General features: G+C 36.8%; 1 long non-coding RNA gene across 1 annotated transcript; it reads right to left on the bottom strand.

Annotated features, from left to right (window-relative positions):
• Nucleotides 1-6,259: 6,259 nt before the first annotated feature.
• On the bottom strand, nt 6,260-7,782 carry LOC104223845 (uncharacterized). The gene is made up of 2 exons (XR_710229.2): nt 7,337-7,782; nt 6,260-6,580 (listed from the first exon to the last, which is right to left on the bottom strand). It is a non-coding gene; the product is annotated as an uncharacterized lncRNA (long non-coding RNA).
• Nucleotides 7,783-7,815: the final 33 nt, after the last annotated feature.

Here is a 7,815-nt window from a genome sequence, read left to right as displayed (position 1 = left end):
AAGTGAAAAAATCACAGCCCCGAGAGGAGCAACTGATATCACTATAGTAAGGAATTTTACACTTTGTAGGTCCGAGTAAAATACTACAAAGACTACTACAATACTCAAAAGAAATAACCCTCTTTTGATATTTTCACCTCACTACAATATCGCTCACTCCCTATTTTTCTTACAGACTATTTTCTTATACCCTGTCTGTGAAACCTCACTCTTTCTTTCTCTCTTTGTTGGTGTGAAGAAATGAGAGTTGAAGCTCTCCTTTTATAGCCAAAGCTCCACTCTCTAAAGCTTACAATATTTGACAATTTACACACTTTTCACAATTCAACAAAGTTGGCTACCAAACCAAAGAAATTCAACAAGGTTGGCTACCAAACCAAACTAATTCAACAAGGTTGGCTACCTAACCAAACCAAGTCAACAAGGTTGGCTACCAAAATAAAGAAACTTTTATTAGGCACATGCCTAATACTTCTTCAATGAGATGGACATCATCAATCTCCCCCTCCAGTCTCATTCATCTAGAGGATGTAGCACTGTCTTCTAGTTTGAGTGCATGCCGACAAGTTCTTTGCATAGCTCGAACTTGTTCCTTGGTACCACCTTGGTCAGCATATCTGCGGGATTCTCACTTATAGAAATCTTCAAGACTTTTAGAGATTCATCATCTACCATTTCTCGAATCCAATGATATCTCACATCAATGTGTTTGGTCCTTGAATGGTACATAGAGTTCTTGCTAAGGTCTATTGCACTTTGACTGTCACAATAGACGACATACTCCTTCTGGTGCAATCCAAGCTCTTAAAGGAACCGTTTGAGCCATACCATCTCCTTGCTAGTTTCTGTAGCGGCAATGTACTCTGCTTCAGTTGTTGAAAGTGCAACACACTTCTGCAACTTAGACTGCCATGATATAGCTCCCCTGAAAATGTAAACAAATATCCAGTAGTGGATTTTCTGTTGTCAATGTCACCTGTCATATCAGCATCTATATAGCCCTTAAAGATTGGATCAGATCCTCCAAAGCACAAACAATCTCTCGTGGTACCTCTCAGGTACCTGAGTATCCACTTGACTGCTTCCCAATATTCCTTTCCAGGATTTTCAAGAAACCTGCTGACAACACCAACTGCGTGAGCAATATCAGGTCTAGTACATACCATTGCATACATCAAGCTTCCGACTGCTGAAGAATAAGGAACTCTAGCCATGTTCCCTTTCTCTTCCACTGTTGTAGGAACATCTTTTTGCTCAACTTTAGATGACTAGCAAAAGGTGTGTTGACTGACTTTGCATTTTTCATATTGAAGCGTTCTAGTACACGTTCAATGTACTTCTCCTGAGATAGCCACAACTTTCTACTTGTTCTCTCTCGAACTATCTTCATCCCTAGAATTTGTTGTGCTGGGCCCAAGTCCTTCATATCAAATGACTTGGACAGATCTCCTTTCAACTTTGCTATCAACCCCTTGTCTTTTCCTACAATTAACATGTCATCCACATACAACAACAATATAATAAAGTTATTCTCAGAAAATCTTTTGAAGTATACACATGGATCAGAATAGGTCTTTAGGTATGTTTGACTTTTCATGAATGAGTCAAACTTCATGTACCACTGCCTTGGTGCCTGCTTCAATCCATAAAGACTCTTATTCAATTTGCACACCATGTGTTTCTTTCCAGCTACTTCAAATCCTTCTGGCTGCTCCATATAAATCTCCTCTTCCAAATCTCCATGAAGAAATGCAGTTTTCACATCCAACTGCTCCACTTCAAGATCTAGGCTAGCTGCTAAGCTCAAAATTGTTCGAATAGAAGTCATTTTGACAACAGGTGAGAAAATTTCGTCAAAATCAATACCTTTCTTTTGTTCGAAGCCTTTAACCACCAATCGAGCTTTGTATCTGACCAGCTTGCCATTTCTATCTTTCTTGAGTTTAAAACCCCATTTGCATTTGAGTGGTCTTTTACCCTTTGGAAGTTCAACCAGCTTGTAAGTGCCATTTTTCTGTAGAGATTCCATCTCTTCTTGCATACCTTTCATCCACTGGTTCTTTTCTGGATGGGACAGCACATCCTTAAGACTTTCTGGTTCCCCCTCATCACTGATGAGGACATACTCTGTCGAAGGGTACCTGCATGACTCTACCCTTCGCCTCTCTGATCTCCTTAGAGGTTGAGGTTGTTCTTCTCCCTAAGTGGGGTGCTCCACTTTCTCGACACCTTCATCAAGTTGCTCTCCCTGATCAATAACCTCACCAGGTTGCTCCCCCTGCTCGGCAACCTCGTCGGTCGTACTTTCTGCACTTGTGAGATTGTTAGAAGTAGAAGGAATAGTAAAAAGGTTAGGAATTATACCATTCTTCGCCTTTTCTAACATATCGACAGCAGTTCCAACTTCACTTTCTCGGAAGACTACATCTCTGCTTCTGATGACCTTCTTCTTTACAGGATCCCACAATCTGTACCCGAACTCTTCATCTCCATATCCGATAAATATGCAGGGAACAGATTTATCATCCAGCTTTGTTCTCTGCTCTTTTGGTACATATGCAAAAGCTCTGCAACCGAACACCTTCAGATGCGAGTAGGACACCTCCTTGTTGGTCAAAATTTTCTCTGTTCGTCATTCTTCTGGCCACTGGTTTCACCTTTGCCCTTCCTTGGATTTGGGCAATCTCTTTTGAAGTGACCTGGTTGATCACAGTTGTAGCAATTTCTGGCTCTTGATTTGGATCGGTTCTTTGACTTCCCACGAGCTCCGGATCTACCATAGTTGTTCGAACTCCTTTGATAACTCCTGCCTCTACCTTGTGTGATGAGAGCATGTCCTTGATTTTCAGGCTTCTTTCTCATCTTCTCATTGAGTAGAAGAGCCGATGTGACATCTTTCAACTCAATAGTAGTCTTACCGTGCAGGATGGTTGTTGCCAAATTATCGTACGAAGATGGCAACGAGTTCAATAGCAAGATGGCTTTATCTTCTTCCTCGATTTTCACTCCGAGGTTGGCAAGCTGTGTGATTAGTCCGTTAAACACATTTAAATGTGACAAAAAATTCGTACCTTCACTCATGTGTAGGGCGTATAACTGCTTCTTCAGGTACAATTTATTTGTCAGCGTTTTGGACATGTATAGGCTTTCCAACCTTGTCCAAATTCCACGTGCAGTGTCTTCATCAATGATGTTATTTACCACATCATCTGATAAGTGCAACCTGATTGCACTAGCAGCTCTTTCATCCAAGTCAGCCCAATCCTCAGCTTTCATGGTATCAGGCTTTTTGGAATCAACATCTAGAACCTTGTGTAATCCTTGTTGGATGAGCAGATCTCTCATCCTTCTTTGCCATGTTGAGAAACCGTTATCTCCGTTGAATTTTGCTACCTCGTACTTTACTCCGGACATTTTTATTTTTCACCAAGTATAGTACTACCGACAGTGAATAGTATTTCAGTGAACGAGCAGAACCTGTGCTCTGATACCAGTTATTGTTGGGAATAAACCCCCACAGAAATAATATTCACGGTAATAAAAACGGAATAATAATGGAGCACCGAGATACGGTGATTAACAAGAATAAAAGAGTAACAACGACACCAAGATTTTTACGTGAAAATCCCTTTTAATAAGGGAAAAAACCACGGCCCCGAGAGGAGCAAATGATTTCACTATAGTAAGGAATTTTACACTTTGTAGGTCCGAGTAAAATACTCCAAAGACCACTACAACACTCAAAAGAAATAACCCTCTTTTGATATTCCCACCTCACTACAATATCGTTCACTCTCTATTTTTCTTACAGACTATTTCCTTATACCCTGTCTGTGAAACCTCACTCTTTCTTTCTCTCTTTGTTGGTGTGAAGAAATGAGAGTTGAAGCTCTCCTTTTATAGCCAAAGTTTCACTCTCTAAAGTCTACAATATTTGACAATTTACACACACTTTTCACAATTCAACAAAGTTGGCTACCAAACCAAAGAAATTCAACAAGGTTGGCTACCAAACCAAACTAATTCAACAAGGTTGGCTACCTAACCAAACCAAGTCAACAAGGTTAGTTACCAAAGCAAAGAAACTTTTATTAGACACATGCCTAATACTTCTTCAATGAGATGGACATCATCAGAAACAAAGTAAAAGCGTACCTGTTTTAAAAGTGAGGGGGCTAAGGGCCATGTTCTTAAACTTCAGGTGATACTCGGCAACTCCACAGCAGCACTATGAAGACTGTAGAGGACAAGAAAAAGGCCAAAAGAAACGAATTATCTCTATTCCTTCTTATCTGGTTCCTGGTTTTATTCGGAACCCTAATTTTCATTGTGGTAGTTTCGTCATTCTTCTCTTTGTGGCTTGTTTTGTTTTCTCCTGACATTTCTTTACTGAGCTTAAATCCTCTATTGTATTCTTAGAGCCGATTAGGTGATATGGGAGTCTCATCAGATAAAGACATTAAAATCGGTTCAATATTGGGTTTATAGATTAGCATTTTGTTGGCTTGATTTTATCTGGAGTACAGCGTTTTGGATTAGTGTAATTGTTCACCTTTCAATTCATAATATGCATAGATTATTAGAGGATTTGGAGCGCATGACTTATAAAGTATACTTGTTAGAAATGGAAAACATAGTGGGCGTATTGTGATGGGAAAATTGTGCCAAAGACAGCAGAAATTTCAGAGGCGCTTTGCATCGGGAATAAAAGAACTGGGAAGCCACTCCATTACAAAGTTGGCACTTTTCACAGGATCATACCAAAATTCATTATAGAGGGAGGAGGTGGGGAGTCAATATTTGATCAACACTTTACAGATGAAAACTTTGATCTAAAACACTCTGAGAGATTTGACTATTTGGTAGTATATAGTTGTTCCATTTTTTGTTTCTCCCTCTCTCTTTAACTATGAGCACTCTTCCAAGTATTGAGGAAAGTGCAAGTGTGAAAAAAGTTGAGAATGGATGATTCAATTTGACACGTTTGTTTTTGGTTAAGCATACACACTAAACTATTTCTATAACAGGCTCGTTTGTTCCCATATCTTTTTGCTTTTATACCGAAGGATTGTTATACACCTTTAATAGCATTTGGCATTTAAATATTTTTTTGTTGTTATAGAAAAAAATTATCCAAAAATTAATTATTTTTTCTTTTTTAATGTTACATATAAAAAATAAAAAAATTATTCAAATTTAAAATCTCAAAAGATATGCATATTTCACTAGTTAAATATTGAAGAAAGGTAATACATTATTAATAAATTCATAACTAAAAGTATAAAGATTTAAACTCTAAGGCAGACATTTTAAGACTACCGAAAAAATATTTTTTTTCAAGATTGATGAAAGAACTTTGTTATTGTAGCTTGTTTCATAGATTTCATTCTCTTACTAGTAATATAACGCTTGAATCGGCGAAGATTCGTGTCCAAATTTTCAGCAAAAAGGTATCCAGTAGTTTTTTCTTGAGAACAATTCAAAAGCTTAACAGCTAAATTTTTTTTATCTACAACAACAACAAAAAACCTAGTGTAGTCCCACAAGTGGGGTGTCGGTAGGGTAGAGTGTACACAGACCTTACCCCTGACTTTTAAGGCAGAGAGACTGTTTCCGGTAGACCCTCGGCTCAAGGAGGAAAAAAGGAAGGAGCAACAACAAGCAAACCAATCTGACAACGAAAATGAAAATACAAAACTAACACTAAGTAATGCAAATAGAAAACCGAAATAAAAATCTAAGTATTTTTTGGAATATGTCCAATGGAAAAGATACCATATGCAAATTTCCAAATCTTATATCTTATGCAAGATAGAAACTTTGTTTAATGGAAAAGATTATGTGCATATTTTTTTAAATTATTATTAATAATCTTATGGGTCGTTTGATTTGAATACGGCTTATGCCGGAATAAGTTATACTGGTATAAGTTATGGTGGGATAAGTTATGCTGGGATTATTTGTGCTGAGATTGTTTTTTATCCATTGTTTGGTATGGTGTATTAAATATGACAATTGCATAATTTGTAAGAAGAATGTATAAGTTATACTGATGCTAATTACCCCACCCTCTATAAGGTACAAGTTATCCCGGTGTTAATTTTAATCTTGGGATAACTTATACCTAGTTTGTTAACCAAACGAAGTATTAAGGTGGTATTAAATTTTTATACAGCAATATACCTTCTTATACCTCATACCAAACGATCCCTTAAAGATTCTATATGGCTGTTATAGAGAAGTAATTTTACAAAGAGCATTGTGCTATAAATATGGTTGTTACTGTTATAGGTTTAAAAAAAATGTTATAGAGGTAAAACATAACTTAAAAATGAGTTTTGAGGAAAATTTAACTTTTATAATGAATGGTTGTTATATAGGGATGTTGTTATAGAAAGGTCGTCATCACCATCAAAGCGACACCAGCAGCTTTATTTGGCAACATCCTCTTGGTTACAAGAGATGTTGATAATACCATCTTCTCAAAATGGAGCAAAAATGGTTTACCCAGTGCGCATAAAGTGCTCACCCGAAGGGTAGAGGTTGTGGCAGAGGTTGTAGCGAATGCGGGTCTCTCTTACTGGAAAAAAAAAACAAAAACATAAGAATCGCCTTGGTTACACGTTAGCATATGTTCTCTTTGATCACTGATTGGACCCAAAATCACATTCTTGATTTAATTAAAGGTCAAATAAAGTCAAATTCATGAACACGAAGACGAAAACCAGAATAAAGCAATAATTTAAACATCAAAGCCACTATTGTCCTATGCATTTTGTCTTTTACTTCAAATTCCTTCTTGAAAAGAAGGAATGGTAGTTAAGCAGAATTTTTCACTCCAGCAAACAAAGAGACATCTTATGTGGTATTCAAGGTACATATGACCTCTTCCTTCTTATTTTTTTTTTTCTTGACGTTACATTTTACAAACTTCCTGTGCCGTTATTATAACTGTTTAATATAATATTATGATCATATATTTAAAATTTTAATCCTTTATTGCATTTTACCAGAATGGAGGAAATAAGGAAACAATTGATACACTTCATTTCTTTCAGCTTAATAAAAGTGAATTATTAATTATTTTCAAAATTAATCAGTTTCTTGATTTCAGGCGTTGCTAGCTTTTCAATTTCACTTATGGGTAAAAAAAGAAAGAAGGCAAATTTCTTTTACAAATATTAATACAAAAATGATATTATGTAAGTCAAAAAATGATAAAAGAGGTCTTTGTGATGTCAAATGCCTTGAACTTTGCTCAACTAAACCATAAAAAACAAAATGTAATTAAGTCGTATTGTAAGAAAGACTCAAATTAACTAAAAAGATAGTTTACCTTTGTGTAGCATTGGCTTTTTCTGAATCCACCTAGGAAGTCCAGAGAATTTCAGACAACATTTACTCGGAAAATACCTTCTGAAATTCCTTTTGATAGGTTCTGAAATAGCCTACTATAGAGAAATGGTCTAAAATATATGGCACCTGAAATACATTATTCAATATGACTTCCTCTCTATATGGACTGAAATACATTATCAATATGACTTCCTCCTCCTTATATGGACTGAAATAAATTATCAATATGACTTCCTCTTTATATGGACTGAAATACCCTATCAATGTGACTTTCTTTTTTATGGACCTTCTCCCTATGAAAAATGGAAGTACATGCCATTTGATCATTTGGCATAAATACTTCCACAGGAATGCATCCCGCTGCACGATTGAACAGAAAATGAGAGCAACGGTGCAAATTTCCAACCGGGTAACCCAAGCCTCCTCCACCCCCCCCCCACCCCCCCACCCCCAAAAAAC

This window comes from Nicotiana sylvestris, chromosome 3, assembly GCF_000393655.2.
Source record: "Nicotiana sylvestris chromosome 3, ASM39365v2, whole genome shotgun sequence".
NCBI classification, from domain to species: Eukaryota; Viridiplantae; Streptophyta; class Magnoliopsida; order Solanales; family Solanaceae; genus Nicotiana; species Nicotiana sylvestris.
Note: the sequence above shows the minus strand (reverse complement) of the source record. Positions and strands in the feature narration are given on the sequence as shown.